Raw genomic sequence first — 24,209 nt, 5'->3', positions numbered from 1 at the left:
CAACAATGTGCTGAGGGTCCAAAAACGGACTTGCAAAGCCACCATGGCTGATCTCAAACAAGATGTTGAACCAATCTTCACTTCCTAAACTTCACAAAAAGTGTAGCTTCTATCCCCACACACAAATGAAGGTGAAAGTGTATTGTAAAATCCGGATTAGCGTGTGGATCTTTATTAAAAAAATCGTATAATTTCATAAATACTGAACAGTTACATCCTCAGACTAAGAGTTTCCAATATATTTATCACTTTTATAAACATCTTATACTTATTTCTTCAGGACAGTAATAAGAAAATATTTACGTATTTATTCATGCAAAATTATTGTTTGTCATTCTCTTTGATAATGATGCTATGTGCTTCAACGTTTTTAAATATGTGTGTATTTATTTATATAAAAGTGTTGTTTGTTATTTTCTTTGATAATGATGCTATGAGTTTACCGTTTTAATGTATTACGTATTTATACACTGTGAACAAGAACAGTAGCTAAAATTGGTGGTTGACGAGAACTCTTATTACAAATATTAGTTATCACAGTAAATGTAAGCGCAGTTTGTCAAATAATACTTTACAACATTAGATTTTTGAAATGTTTAAAAGAGTATACACATTAGGGAAACACTAGACTTGGACAATCAGTTTTTGAAATGATATTTTTTAAACATGCAAGTCAAGAATATAAATAAGACTAAGTACAATTGTGTAGGATGTTTCACAGAATTTTATAATTGTATAATGACCAATAGATAACCTCTAGAATAATTGACATAACTAGTTGTTTTGCATGTTAATGGCTAAGTGAAGTACATCCAATTTATTGGATGGCCACCTTGAAAAGGTTATGATACTTTATTATTTCTTGCCTCAACCTATATCTTAGGGATCAATGAATGAGAGAGTGTATGGGCATGAGTCTAAAAAAAAATGGGAACAGCCATCTTTGAAAGAGCAAAAAAAAATTTTTTGTAATACTAGTTACATTTCTTTTGATAGCAATGTTTATTATGTGTCTTATTGTATATTCCAATTGTCATGTCTCGAAAAACTGTTCCAAACATAAGGAACAGACAGATTAAATATAAACATGTAGTAAATAAATTTATGGCAGTAAGCCCATGAATGAACACAGAATGACTGTAGAACATATCATCATTCAATTGTTCCTCTGCCCTCATATACTTATTAGTTGACTTGTACAGACAATTGGTGGTTATATTATTTTGAACTGGATGAGATAATACTATAAGAATTATCCCATCATAGTACAAAATAATTCATTAGGTGGGGGTATTGTAAGATGGGTATAATTTCGCGCCTCACAAGCACTCATCTACATACTTTGACGTGGTTTACAACCAGAATTAGGTATCCTTTGATAGGTTGTACACCGTATATATGAATATTTAAAGAAGTCTGACAATGTCATGCACACCTGGTAAATAGTTGTTAACGCTTATTAAGGTGAAGGAATGTCTTTATTATCAAAGCGGTATAATGAATGATTGCCTATACTAGTAGAGGTTGCAACGCCAGTGGAAATGAAATGACAGGCGTAGCTCAGGCCCTGGGTGGAAAAGCCCAAACAGGTGTGTTGGTCCTGCTTAACACAGGAAGTAGCACTAGCTGGACGGTCAGGGCACCAGAGCACTGAAGCGCAATAAAGTGGCAGCAAGCTGGTATTGTAGCTAGGCTGCAAGGATAACTGGAAACTCTGAAAATCTTGGATGCAGCAGAGAGGAACGAGGAAGCGTTACCTCGGAAATCACGCAGGCTGGCTTTTATCCGAGAATTTTTTACTCTGAGAAGCATACCATTGTATGTCTTCCCAATTAACGAGGATAGGTATTTCCTTGGAAACTTTCCATGCTGGACGACGGCAAAAGACTAAAATATGGTTGGTCGGCATTCGGAAAAATCTGTGGCGAGTGAGAATGTTCCCTGGCTTCAAGAATATGATTCGCCTTCTGGAGTTACGAGGAAGAGGAGCCGAGCTTTGCTGGGAAGCCAGCGGTGGAGAGAAAGGGTCTTCCGTTTTGAGCACCCATGTCTGACGGTCGCTCAGTATCTGCTTTGTTGGTACAGACGGAATTGCTGTCTTTGCTCTCAGGAAATTTTATAGTTGTACTGTTGCGAACTTATATGATTCTGGACTTCACCTCCGGGAAGGGAATCGTCGTTCAGCATCCGTTATAGGAGAATCATATTTAAATAGAAGAATACTTGATTTACATGAATATTATTTCGGGTTTGTCTGAGCACTGGTTCTACTATGATTTGCACCTGCTACGAGGCGATTCATAGGCAGAAAAGGATCGGACTTGTAGCATTATCTCTGACATTGTGAAAATTTATACAGAGTATTTTGCACTTCAGTATTCAACACGTACTGAACTCTAATAAAGATTTACTAACAGTTAATCCTCGTTTAATCAGTTCAGTAGTGATTTGATGGTGAGAGGAAAATCAGTGAACTATGTTACAACACCTGTGACTTTAGAGCATGGACGTTTTGTCGAGTGAATTGAATAGAATTGTTAACAGCACTAGGGGTTGTCTAGGAACTTAAACGATCTAACTGTGATTACTTGTGCTTTGCAATTCAGAATTAATATTGGAGTGGAGTGATATTTAAACATTCAGTATTCTGATCATCAACAATTATATCTCTGACTGCAAGTGAAGCTGAGACGAATACTGACATTTACAGCGTATTGACGAGATGCATTAACGATCTCATTTGAAGTAAGCTACTGAAACATTTATGTACTCAAGAAAAGGCGTACCGTTAACTACTGTAATAACAAAAGTGCATGAAAGAGGACTTTGATCTAGAAATTATCGTGTTGTTGGAAAATCAATGTACAGAGTATAGTATTCATTTGTTTCACAATATCGCAAACCTTTCCCAGGAATGTAATTTAACATTGTACTTCCATGTTCTCCATGATTCTACTTCTTACTGGTGAAAAGAATCCGTTATAGGAGAATCGTATTTAAATAGAAGAATACTTGATTTACATGAATAATGTTGCAGGTTCATCTGAGCACTGGTTACACTATGATTTGCACCTTCGACGAGGCGACACGCAGGCACAACAGCGACTATACGAGTAATAAAAGTCCTTCTCCAATAATCAGTGTGTCGCAAGCACCCTATTGTTGACGTTAGGTGATGAGAGACAGCGCAAGAGTCACAGGAGGATGTGAAAGGCAGGACGCAAAGGCGAAAGATTCCCACTAGGAAAAAAATTACAGGAAGATTAACAACTCTAAGGTAGAAACGAACGAAAGAAATGATTTTACCCGATTTTCATGCTCGCACAACCTCTGGCTGCAGATCTGTGTTCATAATCTTAGTGCTAATTGGAATACTGATAACGGTTATTGTAGATTTCGATTTTGTTTTGCGCAAATTATGACCCTGTCAAAGGCCCAACCAGACAGGTTGTGTTAAAGTGCTGCTCCGAGGATGAGGAGGTGTGCTGGCCTCGGATCAAATCTGTATAGAGTGTTCATCCTGAGGGTCGGTGTGGTGTTTAGGCAGTTACTAACGTACCACTAGATGAATACCAGGCTGGTAATTAAGTCCCGCCACAGTTACACATTCGTAAAAAATCTGGAAAACTTTCACTCACTTTCACATGACTAAACACAGACTGAACTAGAAACAGGCAATTGGGGTGCACATATTCCATCCGATGAGGAGTGGAAAAACAAGGACGAGCCGCCTCACATCCCATTGTTGCCAGATGTATCCAAGATGGTGGCGATGACGTCATCCAAGATTGCGGCTATGACTTCATTCAAGATGGCTAATTTTGGCGGGAAGTTTGAATTTTAGTGGGAAGATAGGTCAATTGGGCTATGCTAAGAAAATGGCACAAAAGAAAGGACACTTGGACTATCTCCACTAACCTAAGTCATCCGACCGCCATCTCATCCTAGGAACTGGCGCCAAGTTTGAAATTTGTTGGGAAGTTAGGTCAATTGAGCTACCTCTTCTATGCTAAGAAAAAGGCATGAAAGAAAGGACACTTGGACTACCTCCACAAACCTAAGTCACCCTACCACCACCTCTTCATAAGGATTCGCGGGAGTAGGACTCAGCCTGCACTGGGCTGGTGGAGAGAGGAAGGAGTGTACTTTATTTATTTTGGAACAATTTATTTAAGAATGGAGTGTATTTGTTACACTGATAGAAAACACAAACTCTGAAATGCTTGAGGTCATGTCACACAGCCTACAGACGTCCAAACCACTAAAAGAATCTGCAAACATGCTTGCTACTTGACAACTGTCGAAATCATGCACCAGTATTTATTTAAACAATTTGAGCAACTACAGCCAACGGGTGTGTTCGCCATGAGGTCCAGAGCCCAACTGACCTGGTGCACAGCACCACCACTAGAACATGCTATCATCTCTCTCACCTATTTGACAGCTTACTCTCTATCGCCATTCTAACGGTACACCTGCGACACGTGGATTCTGACGTCACAGTTCATGCTGTTCCACCACTCATGAAGTGTGTGTGACGCCCATACTGATGTTACAGATCGTGCTGTTCCACCGCTCATGACGTGTGTCTGTTTGAAGCACATATGGACGTCACAGATCTTGCTATACAAAAACTGTTCCACTGCTCCTACATAATATGGTACACTGATGTGTGGACACGAAATAAACCTGTAAACTGTCCAAATAATGCATATCATGGCCTACACACCTGCTCGCAAAGTAATCCAACAGGCATGAGCAAGCACTGCCCGCAGCACTCTGTCCATTGCACCATACTGGAGGTTACCAGCAAAGTGATGCAATAGTCAGCTCCCAAGTCATGCACAGCTACTCGCAATCATGAGGCAGTGACATCCCATTCATACTCCGTAACTAAGAACTCCCTCTCAAAATACATTTCACCTGGGCACAGTTGCTGATGCTACCAGACGAGAGTAAAGACCTATTTTTTAGAGCACACACACCCCGGGTCCAGACCACGGACTCATGTGTTTTTTAATGTTGCTGGCATGATCACACTATAGCTGCGGTATGGGTCCAGTGGGAGCAGCATTCACCATTCTTTTCCACAGAGGAGACTTTCAGCACTAGCATTATTTTCCACAGATCGCTACATTGCACACACAGTTAAACCCACAAAGCTTGTCTACTGATCATCCATTACATAATACTAGACTCACAAGAATATTGGAAGCCAGTCTAACTATAATTAAATATTATTATGATAGCCACAACAGTCTGACACCGATCGATGTACATGTAATATCTGCTCTTGATGGTTGTGGTTTGGGAACGAATATTCATATCAATAGTGCACATAATTTTCCACACAAAAATCTGTCTCATACTCTTGCAGATATCTATGTGCTGAATCTATACATCTCTCATGATAGGACACACACTCATCTTCTCTAGTCATACTAAAACATAAGCCACAGTAACTTGACAATACAATATATACACACTCTACACAAACAGTTCACGTATCTTTTATAACTATACAGCACCCAAAAAATTATGGTATGCCTACACTCACACCGGCTATATGTGACAATGCTCCTCAGCCCTAGGGAAGCACCATCAGTCTTTTCTTTCTTTCTAGTGACGTGACATTCAGCGGCAGTAAACTATTTTACACTGATCACCATATTGCACCACAAACTAAACCTTGCAAAGTGCCATTCATATTATCAAATACAGAAAGACTCTTACCCAGTTACACTGCTCTCCCACTGAGGTATGGAGCTTGAATATTAGACCATGAAACCGATGGGTGGTAAGGTTACTTAGGTTAGTGGAGAGAGCCCAAGTGACCTATCTTCCTGCAATTTTTCTTAGATGTGATGCATTATCCCATTGGAACTTGAACTTAGGGCCTTTCTTCTGGGGGGGGGGGGGGGGGGGGAGGAAGAGGAGGAGGGTTAAGTTAGTGGAGTAGCCCAATTGACCTTCCTCCAGCCAAAATTCACACTTCCCATCAAAATCAGCCATCTTGAATGATTTCATGGCCGCCATCTTAGATGACATCATGTGCTGTTACCAAATCTACACTCCAGCATCTTGGATACATCTGGCAACAATGCAATGTGGGGCAGTATCCTTGTTGCCCCCCCTACTCCCATGGGGTAACACGGTGGTGATAGGGAGGGCATCTGGATACCACTTAAATTAACCATGTCAAATTTGTTAATAGCCATGCCGACCCTCCGCCGTTGAGGGACAAAGGCACAAGAAAATCAGTATTTGATGACCCTGTGAAAGATGTGAGAGTTTGTTGCTGTTGTTTCTTACACAAATTTATAACATATACTTCTAATATTTTAGGACCAATATTTTTCAAATGCCGTATTTCTCGGAGGTACAATTCATAATTTTACATAAATTAATAACATATACTTCTAAAATTTTAGGACCAATATTTTTCAAATGCAGTATTTCTCTGAACTGCAATTTTGTGAAAGTGACTAACTAAGCACCAATGTAAACAAATTATTTTTATTATACATTTTTATATATCTTGTTCTAATTAAACGATTTACTGTCATAGTCAAGTATTTCACATGTTATATTGATATTTCATTAAAATTTCGAGGCATCTGTCGCACGTCAAAAGTAGAAGTGACGTAATGTTATATGTGGGGCGGGGAGTGGAGGGAGGAGAGAAAGTAACCGTCTGTGACATCCCTCCCCAATCAGAGAACCAAACCGTGAATCCACACCTGCAGGGACAATGTTCAAGTGCAAACAAGACCAGAATGCAAGGGTCCACAATCGCCGCCATACGAAGTTCCACTAACTAGATCCAGATACAGGAAGCTATTGACTACTCCGCAACAATGAATCGCTGTTTTGTGAACAGATTAAGCAACGTCGCACACTGTACGTCATCTATCGTGGTGTACTGGTCACAGTTACGAGGATGTAGCCATGAAAGGACATATAAACAAGGAAGGCAGTTAGCACCGATAACAGTGGATGGAATCATCGTTTGACAAGTAGGAAGAATAAAAGTTGTGCCATATTTTAATAGAGTTTTAATAATGAAATCACCTGTTCAGTGTGCAGTAGAACTTTCTAATGTGACCTTTAAGTAGCTAACAGAGAAGTGTGATGGATGTTGAAGTAAGGTGCTGAAGGCATATCCTACCTCTTTTTCTTCTAAGAGGAGCATACGAGTATGTCATACAAACAGGTAAAATAACTGTCACATATGGCAATGTCTGGAAGATAATAGTTTGTTGTAGTTGAACCATGTGGACAATCTACTCTTTAACTGAAATTTTCGCAAGTTACTACAGGCGTTAAGAAAGAATAATGTAGACATCTGCATCAATTTAATGACCACATTGCCCTTAACTTAGTGGATGAGTTTATATGGAGGATAAATGTTATGTATTTACAATCCACCGACAAATTCTATAGATGATTTGTCTGGGCATTTGCCACTGCAAGTCACATATTATTTGTTATGATGCATAACGAGAATAATGAAAACGCCATTAACAAATTTTTATGGTGATGCATGAAATTGAAGTGAAATATCCAAAGAATTCATTTCACAAGCTGAATAGACTAGTTCTTCGTCCAGCGTTTGATAGCAAAACACGATTGTATAGGAAGAAATATTTAACGGTTTTAAACTTCTTGTTACAGAAATGGACTCGGTACTGCTTATTGTTCATATAAGGTGACGGTGGATGGTCGGCTCTGAAGATCAAGGGTACGCAAGTAGCCTTCGGTTCCGTAAACCGATATCGATGATGTTTCGTTGAATGGTTCGCACAATGGCACTTGTTGATGGCCATAACTGTAATCTGCTGCAGTTTGTGGAAGGCTTGCACTTCTGTCACGCTCTACGATTCTCTTCAGTCGTCGTTGGTCCCGCTCTTGCAGGATCTTTTTCCGACCGCACGATGACGAAGATCTGATGTTTTACCGGATTCCTGATACTCACAGTACACTAGTGAAATGATCGTACGGGAAAATCCCCACGTCACCGCTAGCTTGAAGATGCTGTGTCCCATCGCTCGTGCACCGACTATAACACCACTTTCAAACTCACTTAAATCTTGATAACCTGCCATTGTAGCAGCAGTAAGCGATCTAACAACTACGCCATACACTTTTGTCTTACACATTATAGCGCCTTATTCTGCCTGTTTACGTATCTCTGTATTTGAATAAGCGTGCCTATAGCAGTTTCTTTGGCGTTTCGGTGTACTACGACATTGTATGAATGTACCAATGGAAGCGCTTTCGGCTCAAGCAGGCAGTTGACGTTGAACTGTATTTTAGTGTGAGCAAATTAAACGTGCTTTCAGTGCGAAGTGGCATTTCTTGTTGACGACCCTGTTTTGTCATCGACACTTGAATACCGATTTTACACTACTAGCCATTAAAATTGCTACACAAAGAAGAAATGCCGATGATAAACGGGCATTCATTGGACAAATATATTATACTAGACCTGACATGTGATTACATTTTCACGCAATTTGAGTGCATAGATCATTTGAAATCAGTACCCAGAACTACCACCTCTGGCCGTAATAATGACCTTAATACGCCTGGGCATTGAGTCAAACAGAGCTTGGATGGCTGCCCATGCAGCTTCAACACGATACCATAGTTCATCAAGAGTAGTGACTGGCGTATTGTAACGAGCCAGTTGCTCGGTCACCATTGACCAGACGTTTTCAATTGGTGAGAGATCTGGAGAATATGCTGGCCAGGGCAGCAATCGAACATCTTCTGTATCCAGAAAGGCCCGTACAGGCCCTGGAACATGCGGTCGTGCATTATCCTGCTGAAATGTAGGGTTTTGCAGGGATCGAGTGAAGGGTAGAGCCACGGGTCGTAACACATCTGAAATGTAACGTCCACTGTTCAAAGTGCCGTCAATGCGAACAAGAGGTGACCGAGACGTGTTACCAGTGGCACCCCATACCACCACGCCCAGTGATACGCCAGTATGGCGATGACTAATACACGCTTCCAATGTGCGTTCACCGCGATGTCGCCAAACACGGATGCGACCATGATGATACTGTAAACAGAACCTGGATTCATCCGAAAAAATGACGTTTTGCCATTCGTGCAGCCAGGTTCGTCGTTGAGTACACCGTCGCAAGCGTTCCTGTCTGTGATGCAGAGTCAAGGGTAAATGCAGCCATGGTCTCCGAGCTGATTGTCCATGCTGCTGCAAACGTCGTCGAACTGTTCGTGCATATGGTTGTTGTCTTGCAAACGTCCCCATCTGCTCACTCAGGGATAGAGACGTGGCTGCACGATCCGTTACAGCCATGCGGATAAGATGCCTGTCATCTCGACTGCTAGTGATAAGAGGGCGTTGGGATTCAGCATGGTGTTTCGTATTACCCTCCTGAATCCACCGATTCCATATTCTGCTAACAGTTATCGGATCTCGACCAACGCGAGCAGCAATGTCGCGATACGATAAACTGCAATCGCGATAGGCTACAACCCGACTTGCATCAAAGTCGGAAACTTGATGGTACGCATTTTTCCTCCTTACACGAGGCATCACAACAACGTTGCACCAGGCAACGCCGGTGAACTGCTGTTTGTGTATGAGAAATCGGTTGGACACTTTCCTCGTGTCAGCACGTTGTAGGTGTCGCCACAGGAGCCAACCTAGTTTGAATGCTCTGAACAGCTAATCATTTGCGTATCACAGCATCTACTTCCTGCCTGTTAAATTTCGCGTCTGTAGCACGTCATCTTCGTGGTGTAGCAGTTTTATGGCCAGTAATGTACGTGACAGTACTTCCGATGATATGAAGTCTTGTGAATTGTTAATGTTTCGTAACAGTTTCAAACTGTCTGGCGCATAGATGTGATGTTCACTGTCTGATCAAAACTATCCGGACACCCATTAGTGGACATAAACACAGGACATGTCCATCCTTCACCCGTATGACGCTGGAGACTTGTTAAAATGAGGTGTCTGAATGTGTGTGGAGGAACGGTTATCCATTATTCCTCAAGGATCAAAACCAGAATTGGCAGTGACGTCGCACACTGGGCTCTGGAGCTAAGTCTACGTTTTAACTCATCCCAAAGGTGTTCCACTGGGTTTAGTCTGAACTCTGGGCAGGACAATCCATTTCAGGGATGTTATTTTCCACAAGACATTGCCTCGCAGACACTTTTTTATGACAGAATGCTTAGTTATGCTTATACAATCATCGTCTCCGAAACGCTGCTCTACTGTGCGTAGTCCACAGTGTTGTGTAACGTGTTCACATCCTTCCACAGTTACCGTATCCTTAAGTTCAATAAAGGGACCACACTCTAACCAAAGAACACAGTCATGCTAGCAGCAACGTCTTCGTGCTTCACTGTTGGCACTACACATGTTGGCTGGTAATGTTCTGCAGGTATCTGGCAACCCTAAATCCTTCCACTGGATTGCCACAAGTTACAGTGTGATTCAGCAAATCACTGGTTTCCAGTCGTCCACTGTCCAGAGGCGTCGCTCTTTGCACCACCTCAAGAGTCGCCTAGCGCTGACTATAGACATCTGTGGCTTATGAGAAGTGTCGACAATTGTATACCATTCTTTCTGACTTTCAACGCACGGCCATTGTCCTAGCTGGACTGCTGGTCGCACTTTCAACCTCACTAAGGATTCCTTACGTTGATTTCACGCGATGTTTTACGACCACCTTCCGCAATGCTTGATGGTCCTTGTCAGTCAGTGCGTGAGGTCCGCCTGGTCTCGTTTAGCTGTGGGTGTTTCTTCACGTTTCCACTTCACAATCACATCACCGACAGTCGGTTTACTCAGGTGACATTCGATGACTGACCCACTTTCGAAGTCACTGAGTTCTCCTCACTGACCCACTCTGTTGTACTGCATTCCTGCTGACCACACAATACTCTCACCTCCATTTATACCCGTGGGTCCACCTCTCGTGACATGTGGTAGTCAGTTCCATATAGATCAGATAAAATAATCCATAGACATCAGTATTCCTGTAGTGGTGTTCAACACTATTTACACTCCATGATTTGGTGTCGAAGGTGGAGAATTAGTAGTTATTTGAATTTGTAAACAAGCATTTCATGGAAAGCGCAGCTAAAACCTGAAAACTTGAAGGAATGTACAGGGAAATGTTTTTCAACAGGCGTCGTCTTAATTGGAAGACAGCACATGAAGCATTAGGTCTGAAAGGAATAAATGTGGTAGGAAGCAGTACTACGTATAGAACACCATGCTTTAACCAAGACGTTAGAGAATTAGCTATTTAGAAGAAGAAATTATTCGTAAAATATAAAACCAATCAAAGTCGCGGAGTAAAAAATCCTTCCTAATAGGGTGAAGCCGGGTATTCGAAAAATAAAAGATGTTTATTGGCAGCGATATAAAAAATGTATTTAACGACACCTTTATGGAAGGCACAACAAAGTGCGTAGGTAAAAGCAAAAGAAGGCTATTAATGAACACATTCAGATACAAAACGTAGACAGAATTTAGAGCGGAAAATTCTTTTAAATTAGAGTAAAAGGGCGTAACAAATGTGGAAACTGACAGTAGACACCAAAGCACAGAAAATGAAACCAAACAGACTTCTCAATTGAGGAAATACGTGCCGCAATAAAACAACTTAAAAATGTCTAGAGCCAGATGGCATATACAGGGTGGAGAAAAGTTGTGTCACAAAATTTTAACCCTGGATAGTTAATGCCAGCAGGAACCAAAATTGCTAAAGTGTGTAGGTCGACAACGCACCATTTCTAAACTACGGAAACTTGGCTCCACACGCTCCGATTGGACGTGGGATTGCCCTGTTGCCGTTCGTCGGTTGACGGGCAGCGCTATGGTAGTCGGTTCACACATAGAAACGTCTCTCGCACCGTCAGTGCCCCAATGTGATACGCACACGTGTCGAATAGGTCTTGCTGTTTTTCTCCTCCTCACGTTAGAGACATTCACAGGTAAACTTTGCTTCGGAGCACACACTCGTCACCTGCGATTTAGTCAACAGTAAGAATGGCGACACAGCTTTCATTTGAATAACAATAAGATATGGTTTTTGTTCATGGCCTAGCCGACGGTAATGCGCATGAAGCTCGACGTTTGGATTTTGAACGGTCCCCAGCAAGAAGCCACCCACACCCGCAAACGTTTACAGCAATTCACCGGCAACTTGGCGATAAACGCTCATTAGCGGTATATCATGATGATGCTGGAAGATCTCGAACACGACGGGATGCTGCATTTGAAGAGACTGTACTCGAGCGCTTTCGAGGAAGGACCTACGACAAGTACTCGAGCGGTTGGACACGACATGGAGGTTACTCAGCGGTTAGTCTCGGAGGTTTTGAGAGATGACGGCCAGCATCCATTTAGTTTCCACCCTTTCCAAGACCTAAATCCTGTGGCTGACTATGAACACAGGCTAGGGTTTTGCCGGTGGTTTCTGCGACGTGGTACACCAGAGATCCCAACTTCTCCGCCATTGAGTTGTTTGCCGACGAGTGCACCTTCCATCGGGATGGCCTTTACAGTGCTCGAAACGTTCATTACTGGGCAAGGGGAAATCCTCACGTAACGTACGTCCACGGACACCAGGAACGATTTTGGCTCAAAATTTGGGCGGACGTTGTGGGTGACCATCTGATTGGGCCGGTTCGTCTACCTCCTCGACTCACCGCGACAAATTACCTTCACTGTTTGCAAGAAACTCTACTCGGCCTACTGGAAGATGTTTCTCTGGACATACGGCTATGCATGTGGTTGCAGCATGATGGGCCGCACAGACATAACAATCATGATGTGCGCGGATATTCAAATGAACTCTTCGACGGCCGGGTAAGCGGCAGAGGTGCTCGCAGGACATGGGCCCCTCGATCACTATACCTCACGCAACCGGACTTTTTCCTGTGGGGATTCTTCAAGCTTCTAGTTCACCCACTCGGACGCGAACCATTTAGAAACGAAGAGGAAGTAATTGATCGCATTCAACATGCCGCTAATCACATCAGGGCAATGCCAGGAACCTTAGAAGGAGTTCGGCAAAAGACCGTTCGATGTTACCAACCTTGTGTCGCGTCAGAGGATCGCCAGTTCGAGCATTTGCTTTGAGTAAACATTGTTCTGGGTACAGAAAAGGCCCTTATCAGGGCTGACACAATTTGTAAAAGGCTTTCTGTACGCGAACTAACAGCTATTGACGGGTTTATTTCCTGTATGTCTTATCATGAAACTACAATGGATGTGTCGAGACCCCGGCGGATTCGCCCCCAGGCTCCCACACTGGAAGGTTGGCGCGCTACCACCGAGCGTGCGGGCCGCCTCGGATACATGGCGATCTCCGACAGGTAAAGGATTCGCGGTCACGCGTTGTCCTGAGCATCTGGCCACAGGGCAAACCCGCGGCCAAAATTCCGTAGTTTAAAAATTGTGCGTTGTCGACCTACACAACACCAGTCATTTTGGTTCCTGCTGGCATCAGCTATCCAGTGTTAAAATTTCGTGACACAATTTTTCTCCACCCTGTATTATGAATTAATAAAATATGGAAAGGCAATTATTTAACAGTTTTATGAAGGAAGATAGGGAATCAATAGACTGGAAATAAAGTATTACAATTGCAGAATATAAAAAAAGGAGGTAAGGAAATATTAGATATTACTGAGGAATTACACTGCTTGATACCACATTAAAACGGTTAAAATCAGTAATTAGAAACAGACCATAAACTGACAAACTCTGAAGCAACAAAGGAACTGGTATAGGCATGCGTGTTCAAATACAGGTGTATATAAACAGGCAGGATACGGCGCTGCAGTCGGAAACGTCTATATAAGACAACAAGTGTCTGGCACAGTTCTTAGATCGGTTACTGCTACTACAATGGCAGCTTATCAAGATTTAAATGAGTTTTAGCTTGTTGTTATAGTTGACACACGAGCGATGGGACACAGCATCTCCGACGTAGCGATGAACTGGGGATTTCTCCGTAATTTCACGAGTGTACCGTGAATATCAAGAACCCGGTAAAAAATCAAATCTCCGACATTGATGCTGCCGGAAAAAGATCCTGCAAGAACGGGACCAACGACGACTGAAGAGAATCGTTCAACGCAAAGGAAGTGCAACACTTCCGCAAATCGCTGCAGATTTCAGTGATGGGTTATCAACAGGAGTCAGCGTGAGAACCATTTATCGAAACGTCATCAAAATGGGTTTTTGGAGCCAAAGGCCACTCGTGTACCCTTGATGACTGTACGACACAAAGCTTTACGCCTCGCCTGGGCCCGTCAACACCGACATCGGACTGTCGATGACTGGAAACATGTTGCCTGGACGGACGAGTCTCGTTTCAAATTGTATGGAGAGGAAGGACGTGTACGGCGATGGAGACAACCTCTTGAACCCATGGACTCTGCATGTAAGCAGGGGATGTTCAAGCTGGTGGAGGCTCTGTAATGGCGGGGGGCATGTGCAGTTGGTGTCATATGGGACCCCTGATACTTATAAATGCGACTCTGACAAGTGACACGTTCGGAAGCATCTTGTCTCATAGCCTGCATCCATTCGTGTAAATTGTACCTGCAGACGAACTTGGGCAATTCCAGCATGACAATGTGACATCCCACACGTCCATACGTCCTGTAGAGTGGCTCCAAGAGCATTCTTCTGAGTTTAAAAACTTCCTCTGGCCGCCATTCTTCCCATACATGAACATTATTGATCATATCTGTATGCCTTGCAACGTGTTGTTCTTCACCCTCTCGTACTCTTACTGATTTATGGATAGCCCTGCAGGAATCATGGTGTCATTTCCCCCCAGCACTACTTGCGACATGAGTCGAGTCCATTCCACGTCGTATTGCGGCACTTCTGCTTGCTCACGGGGGCCCTACACGATATTAGGTAAATGTAGAAGTAGCAGGAGAACAGCAACGAGTCAAGAAAAACAAGAGCACAATAATAGCTGTTTTCGCACTAAGACAGGTTGTGGAGAAATTCACAAAGATGAGCAACACCGCCTATATGCGTTTTGTCCGTCCATAGCGTTAGAAAGAAGGCTACACCTTAATCGATAGGGTGAGTATAGTAAAAAATCACACACACACACACACACACACACACACACACACACATATATATATATATATATATATATATATATATATATATATATATACTCCTGGAGATGGAAAAAAGAACACATTGACACCGGTGTGTCAGACCCACCATACTTGCTCCGGACACTGCGAGAGGGCTGTACAAGCAATGATCACACGCACGGCACAGCGGACACACCAGGAACCGCGGTGTTGGCCGTCGAATGGCGCTAGCTGCGCAGCATTTGTGCACCGCCGCCGTCAGTGTCAGCCAGTTTGCCGTGACATACGGAGCTCCATCGCAATCTTTAACACTGGTAGCATGCCGCGACAGCGTGGACGTGAACCGTACGTGCAGTTGACGGACTTTGAGCGAGGGCGTATAGTGGGCATGCGGGAGGCCGGGTGGACGTACCGCCGAATTGCTCAACACGTGGGGCGTGAGGTCTCCACAGTACATCGATGTTGTCGCCAGTGGTCGGCGGAAGGTGCACGAGCCCGTCGACCTGGGACCGGACCGCAGCGACGCACGGATGCACGCCAAGACCGTAGGATCCTACGCAGTGCCGTAGGGGACCGCACCGCCACTTCCCAGCAAATTAGGGACACTGGGACACTGTTGCTCCTGGGGTATCGGCGAGGACCATTCGCAACCGTCTCCATGAAGCTGGGCTACGGTCCCGCACACCGTTAGGCCGTCTTCCGCTCACGCCCCAACATCGTGCAGCCCGCCTCCAGTGGTGGCACGACAGGCGTGAATGGATGGACGAATGGAGACGTCTTCAGCGATGAGAGTCGCTTCTGCCTTGGTGCCAATGATGGTCGTATGCGTGTTTGGCGCCGTGCAGGTGAGCGCCACAATCAGGACTGCATACGACCGAGGCACACAGGGCCAACACCCGGCAGCATGGTGTGGGGAGCGATCTCCTACACTGGCCGTACACCTCTGGTGATCGTCGAGGGGACACTGAATAGTGCACGGTACATCCAAACCGTCATCGAACCCATCGTTCTACCATTCCTAGACCGGCAAGGGAACTTGCTGTTCCAACAGGACAATGCACGTCCGCATGTATCCCGTGCCACCCAACGTGCTCTAGAAGGTGTAAGTCAACTACCCTGGCCAGCAAGATCTCCGGATCTGTCCCCCATTGAGCATGTTTGGGACTGGATGAAGCGTCGTCTCACGCGGTCTGCACGTCCAGCACGAACGCTGGTCCAACTGAGGCGCCAGGTGGAAATGTCATGGCAAGCCGTTCCACAGGACTACATCCAGCATCTCTACGATCGTCTCCATGGGAGAATAGCAGCCTGCATTGCTGCGAAAGGTGGATGTACACTGTACTAGTGCCGACATTGTGCATACTCTGTTGCCTGTGTCTATGTGCCTGTGGTTCTGTCAGTGTGATCATGTGATGTGTATCTGACCCCAGGAATGTGTCAATAAAGTTTCCCCTTCCTGGGACAATGAATTCACGGTGTTCTTATTTCAATTTCCAGGAGTATATATATATATATATATATATATATATATATATATATATATATATATATATATATATATATATATATATATGACACGAAGGATTGAAAGATCAAGTGATAATAGATAAAGGATTTAGGCGTTGAAAATCATTAAGCCGACTCGTAGTCAACTTAGTAATAAAACATATGCTTGATGCTGTAAGAAAGAAACCAGGGAATGAAATGGGAAATAAAGTGATAAATATTGTATGTTACGGTGATGATGCTGTACTGATTGCAAATAATGAGTGTTATTTGCAGAGGTTACTTCATCAATTCAATAAAACAGCTAAGCAATATAACCTGAAAATCTCATTTAAAAAATCAGAGTATGATAATATCAAAATCATCTGTAAGAAGAAATTTAGACGTGATGGTGTGTCAGTTGAACACCTGACGAGCTTTAATTGCATAGGGACTAGCTCTAAACACTTAAACACGTGGAAGTGGAAAACGAAGTCTCAAAGGCAGTGAGGGTAGCCGGAGACACTGCGTGGAGAAACGAATTTATGACAACTGAGGGGAAAATAGATATAAAAAAACATTGCTGCGTCTTGTTATGACATATGTAGCAGCTACTGGAGCAGAAATTAGAAAGATAAAAGAAAATTTATCTCCATTGGAACTGAAGGTACCAAGACAGGACTAAAGAGTAACAATGTGGGGCAAGAGGATAATTGTATTGATAAGAGATCAGTGTGAAATACAAAATACAAATAAATGGATGAAAGTAAGAAAAAGAAAATGATCTTGCGGAAAGGATGGACTCCATAAGAATAGTTAAAATTTGTAAACGTGGACGCCAGGAAGGGAAACAACTACCGAGACGAGCGCATAAGAGATGGGATAGCAGTTGGTCCATTACATCCATGAACTGATGCCGACAAAGCAGAAACAGCAGGTCTCAAAAAATAAAATTACGAAATTAATTGTTTTGCAAGTACCTGATTGGAATCTTGATAGCCACTGATATCTCTACACCACAGTGCCGTAGCATGTTGCTGATAGAACCAAAGCAAAATGACATAGTCCACTGATAAAGTCGAGTGTTTTGCTGTAGCTCTTTTTCTACGTCTGTTGGGGAACAACGCTGCAACAATCCATATAGAGTTGATGGAATTTAATAGCTGCAATGCATCACACATGCAGGACACACTGGTTATGTACCACATATAGTTGCATTGTGGTCAAACGAGACTAAATGACCAACAACAATGTGTAAAGTCATGTCTTCATGAAACGTCACATGAGCATACCGTAAACTGGGGTGAATAGGGACTCAGGTGTGAATAGGGACAGCAGTCCAGGAGGAAGTTACTAACGCAACGAAATATCATTTTTCTGTAGCGAGATCTGATGTCAGAAACACCTTATGAGTTTGTTTTTCTGAAATACTTGGTTACTATTATCTTTGATTTATTTCAGAAGTTGGCAGCCTTGTTCAAACTCTTCATCTGTTTGTGTTGTTTTTGTTTTGGCTTCAGCTTCAGCTGTACGTGATACATACTTTTGAGAAATCTTTTCCAGGTAAATATTATCACTATACAGAAGAGACATGCTCAGAGATTTATAACACAATCATGTAGAAACTGTAATTTAATTTCTCTTATGCTGTAGCTTTTTTTTAACTTTCAGGGGTGAATAGGGGCAGCATGGTTAGGAAATATCAGCGTGATCCTAGAGGTCATCGCCACAAACATGTTACACAAGAGGACCTGGAAAGGGCTATAGAAGCCATTAGAAAAGGGATGTCGCTCCGAAAAACTTCAGAAAATTTTAAAATTGCGAAATCTGCATTGCGAAGGTAGAGCAATATGTCTAAGCAGAAAATTGAAAATAGAAATAAGAAGAGAGGACAAACAGCACTTGGGATCTTTGTGTGTCAACTGAAGTGAAGATCGTGGAAACTGTTGTTACTTGTGGAGGATGGGGATATCCACTAAGCATGTTTGGCGTACGATGTTTTGTGAAGTACTATTTGGACAGAGAAGGAAGAATAATAAAGCAATTTAAAAACAATCTTCCAGGTCCAGATTGGGCACAATCTTTCATCGAGAGACACAAAGTTATTTCTCCACGAATATGTCAAAATATATCCCAAAGCAGGGCTAAAGTTACCTCACAGGATATTGTTCGTTATTTTGAAGAGTAGACAATAACTATTAATGGTGTTTCCACAGAGAAAATATTCAATCACGATGAGACAAACCTGGCTGACGACCCTGGAAGGAAAAAAATTTCTGTACAAAAGAGACAGCCAAAATCCTGACAGGGTAAAGAATCAAACAAAATCCAATGTTAGTGTGATGTTTGCTGCTACAGGCGATGGCACACTATTGCCACCTTACTTGATTTATAAAGCTAAACACCTATACGATCTGTGGAGTGAAGGTAATTCTGCTGGGGCCACGTTTAACAGAAGGAAATCAGGCTGGATGGACGGCAGCTGTTTGTTAGATTTGTTTAAGTCCTTAGTGATACCATATTTTTTGTTTTCAGGGAAGAAAAGTCATTGTTGGTGACAACTTGAGCTCTCATCTGTCTCCAGCTGTCACTGATTTGTGCGAAAAGCATGACATTGAGTTTGTTTTCTTACCAGCGAATTCAACTCATCTTTAGGCTATTGAAACAGCCTTGGCGAAAGGGTCTGGAGAAATGGAAAAGCAGAACTAACAACAAGTTTTCAGAAATTGATAAGAAGTACTTTCTTCGACTTTTGAAAGATACCCTTGGCATGTTATCACCAACCATAGAAAGAAACATTTGTCCAGGTTTCAAGAAGACTGGTATTTATCTTTTTAATGAAAACCAAGTTCTTGGAATGCTGCCATAGTGGAGAAGGCAGCACTGGCACTGTTAATGACAGCTTGGTTGAATTCTTAAGGCATCAGAGGTGGCCTGATTATAATTTTCCAAAACCAGGTAGAAAAAGGAAACTGAACTTACCACCTGGCAGAAGCGTTCACGCACATGACTTGTCGAATTCAGTGAGTGAATCAGAAGAAGATAGTGATGGTACAACAGTGATCACAGTTATGAAGAGAGAGAAGACTCCACACCTACTCAGAAACCAGAAGAACTGTCTACTGACAGGGCGTCACACGTTGGGGATTAGGTGTAAGTGAAATCTGAGAGCTTAAAGGGGAGTCCAAAATATTTTATTGGTAGAATTACCGAAGTTGTGCTTGAAGGAAAAACATATGTGGCATCATTTTTTAGACAAAACTTCAAAGACAATAGTGTTTATGTTCTCCCAGTTGTAGAAGATGTATCTCAATTTGATTCTATTCAAGTGATTCAAGTCATGAAAGAACCGTTAATAAGACATATGTTTAAATGGTGTTTCAATATTATAAAGTATTAAAGGTTAATTTGTATTTTTAAAAACCATTTTTTAGTCCCTTTTGACCCCTGTGCCTGTTGAAATAGGGTACTGTGAGTTTTATTTATCACTGTCCCTATTGATCCCTACCAAGCGGTAAATAGGGACACTTTATAATTGCTAATTACTATGAATTATATTAAGCAATACCAAATATACCTAGTTTCGAGATTGAATGACTATACCATCTTCCACTTTAATGATTAAAAACTCACATTCGGATTGTATTTCTGGATTTATTACTTAAAAACCTGAAATTCTGTCCCTATTCGTCCCAGTTTACGGTACTACTAAAACCTTCTGACAGGGTTAGGGGAGGCCATCAACACAAAGTATCACGAGAAGCTGTCCGAAGATTTTCCTTTTTTTTCTGCACAACACCTCATTGCGTAGTGGCCAGAGTCACACTTGCTGCTTCTTTGGACGATCAAGAAATTTTGCTCACGGCCCAGCCCCCTTGTGACCGTATTCCCATAACATGGTATTTATTGACTTCTTCCTCTTTCCTCGGATTGAGGGGAAGGCATTTCCGGAATGACGACAAAGTGGTTTCGATGTCGAACATTTGACTTCTACAGCAAAAGTCACCGCCAAATCATTCATTGCTGGGAAAATCGTGTTGAATTGATGGGTGAATCTGCGAAGGAGGACTCTCCATGAAGTTTCACGGGCGCAACTCGATATTTTTCCAAGAGACAATTAAAACTTCATGACAGCACCTCGTATAATTTTATTCCTAAGGGTTTCGGATGCCCTGTATAACGGGTGGAGGTATACGGAAGTGCACTTACGCTTGTAGCGGAAGGGCAACAATTAAGGCACAGAGCGGGGACGCAACAGTTCAGTTTCACGTGTGATTAATCTTTTCCGACGGCCTGGCGGCAGAAGCCCAGCGCGAACAGTGTCAAAGCGCCCTCTTTGCGCCTCTTAATGAAAATGTTCCTGCCGCGCCGAGCAATTAACCTGATCTGGTCTCGAAAATGGCGTCGCCTGCCGTAGTCGAGCAGTTATTTCCGCTCATGGCTTCCATAACTGTCCTCACTCGCAGTAACCGCCGAGTTTCAGCGGCATTCGCCGAGAGCACTCCCAGTGTTCATTCGCTCGTTCAACGTTTCCCCTAGATTCCACCCTAAAGGTGAACTCTTAGAGACGCGGGGCGAGACATTCAACGAATTAACATGAGAATTGATATTCGGAAAAAAAGAAGGGAGGTCGCTCTCTCAGTTACATTAAGTAGTCTTGATATTTACATAGCTCTACATATAACTGCAGGACAATAACAGCTACCAGAATTGCGTAAGAATATTAAAAAAAGATCAAATAAAATCGTCAGTCTCTCGAATAGGCTGATGCTGTCTTTCATAGTTTACTGTCTCCCAACAACTTTTTCATGTTTCCCTGTAATTTCTATAATGAGCTTCCATAACCTATTCTTTGTCTGTTCCTACTATTTTTGCTCTCTACTGCTCTTTCCAGGGCGTCGTAGCACAAGTTCCAGTAATCTTTCACTCCTTCTGATAAGGACATTGTACAGACTTCTTTTCTCCTCTATTCCTTTTAGTACTTCTTCACTTCGTACTTTAGCTGGCAGGGGTGGCCGTGCGGTTCTAGGCGCTTCAGTCTGGAAGGTGTCAGGCAAATCCAACACCTTCCATGAAAACCCTGACATGATAAACAAATCCAGTAGTATGTCACATAGCTCCGAATAAATCGTGACATCAAATTAACCAAAGTAAAACGAGTAACGAGTGAGCAAATGGAATACCACAGACTAACACAAGAATGCCTAAATGCATGTCGTACCTTCCCACCGTGAGACCGACGCAGTTCCGAGGGGAGAAACGAGAACTGAAGCCGAGAGCAGAACCGTGTTAAGCTAGAAGGCCCTACGATAAGGGACGGACTGGACACCCACGTCGCCAGCTAACCACTAGGGCACACCACCCGCAGGATTTAGCGTGAGACTTTTTCGCGTCTCTGTTACGTCAGGGACAACCCCCCAACCCATGTTAAAAGCTAGAGCCCTCCAGAAAAACAGTATAGATCTTACGATAACACAAAAAGGGCCATTACCACCCGCAAATTTTAGCGTGAGACTTTTTCGCGTGTCTGTTACATTAGGACCACCCTCCAGCCCATATTAAAAGATAGAGCCCTCCAGAAGAACAGTATAGATCTTACGATAACGCTAAAAGGACCACACCAGCTGCAGGTTTTAGTGTGAGACTTTTTAGCGTCTCTGTTACGTTGCAAACTTTAAAAACATTGCCCCACCACGAAAAGTATAACGTTTCTCATTGGATAGACAGAATTTTTGTAGGCGGAGCTTAAGGTTAACATTGAGACTCTGATTGGTCAGATGAAAACACAGCCAGATAGTTTCTTTTTAAACCAACTTCGGTGAATGTAGTAAGGAGAAGTTAGAGGGAGTGTTGCTTCCGAGATGGCGAGGTGAGCGGAGCTGTGCGCCGGCCGCTGCCCCCCTGAAGCTGCCTAAACACCGACAAGGTAATGAACGCACGCGATGGCGCATTTTTGAGCGCATAAGGCTTCACTCAGAACTGCAGAAGTCTCATCTGTTACACCTCCTTTTTGCGTAATACTAGTGTCGATCGTAAATTAAAGTTCATGGTGTTCACATTTGCCACTTGAAGTAAAAATCTGAAACGCGATGATTGTTCTTTTATATAGTTATTGAGAAGCCACATCAGCCACTGTAATTTACGACAAGTTAGATAAGTAATTAAAGATAATTGAGGGTCACTGTAGACCTTTTGATAGTTTTCTCTTTTGTGAAACTTAAATTAAACCTAGATTATAGATGTGATATGGCATAGGTCATCCTTCGATCGATTGTAGAACTTGGAAACCCATTCAGGGAATATTCGTTCACATTTTTGTTGAACGCAGTTGGTTTTTACCACCCTGTATTAAAACATCTCATTTTATCAATAGTGCAATTTATAAACAATGTTTTGTGAGTAGAATAAAATTTCCAATGGTAAACTTAACTGCTTTTTCGACGTTATTTTACCAGCTAACTAAAAATAGGAAAGCCTTGAACCCCTTCCACTAAAGTTAGTTAGTATTAAGATTCTTTTACAGGGATCGCAGTGGAACTGACGCTGAAATCATTAAGTATTTGGTTATATCATCGCTAGTCTCACTGAACTCTTCTGAATTCTACATGTCATGTGTGGTCTGGCGTCTCCTTACCAGCAACAGGTCCCAGGTTCAAACTAGTTAATTCCCTAAAAAACACGCTCAGAGCGTCGTTGCGCGAAAGTCGTAGGGAGACACGATATAGAACAAACAGACATCACCATGAATGTTTAGAGCGCGACCGCTACGGTCACATGTTCGAATCCTGCCTCGGACATGGATGTGTGTGATGTCTGTAGGTTAGTTAGGTTTAAGTGGTTCTAAGTTCTAGGGGACTGATGACCTCAGAAGTTAAGTCCCATAGTACTCAGAGCCATTTGAACCAACTTCGTACCTTATCAGTCCACTTAATTTTTAACACTCTTTCATAGCATCATATTTCAAATGCTTCCACACTGTTTCTCTTCCATAAAATGCTGTGCTCCAAACGTACTCTTTCAAGAAATTCTTCGTCATTTCCGTATCAACATAAGTTATCTTGTACAGAAGAAAGCTTTCTTCAGCAGTGGCAGTCTGCTTCTAATATCGTCGTTGCTTCATCCTGTCTGAGATTGCGTTCCACACTGCTGGCCGTTAGTATTGCTACATCATGAAGCCGGCATGCAATAAATGCCATATTGGAATTAAACTGTGCCAAATGCTTACATATCTGAATGGTAAACATATCACTGAAGCCGCACAAAACAGATATAATAAATCCTCCTTTATTCTGTATATAAGGAAAGATTATGATAGTTTCTCATAGAAATTACATCTGAATTTGGATATTTCAGAGAAGACCGTGTTGTGCCTCGCGGAAGGAGGAGAATGCTCTACGAGCACATGTCGGTATTCTACAACGGCAGGATTTTGCGTTATAGAGACTGGTTTATTCTTCCACCACGTTGCGGCTCACGTTGGTCGCAGTCCCAAGATTGTGATGCGAATATGGAGTCGATGGGCTCAGGAGGGACATACCCACTGACATGCTGTATCTCAATGGCCGCACGTAACTAGCGCCTGAGAGGGTGGACACATTGTC

The sequence above is a fragment of the Schistocerca gregaria genome, chromosome 4 (assembly GCF_023897955.1).
Source record: "Schistocerca gregaria isolate iqSchGreg1 chromosome 4, iqSchGreg1.2, whole genome shotgun sequence".
Classification (NCBI taxonomy): Eukaryota; Metazoa; Arthropoda; class Insecta; order Orthoptera; family Acrididae; genus Schistocerca; species Schistocerca gregaria.
Note: the sequence above shows the minus strand (reverse complement) of the source record.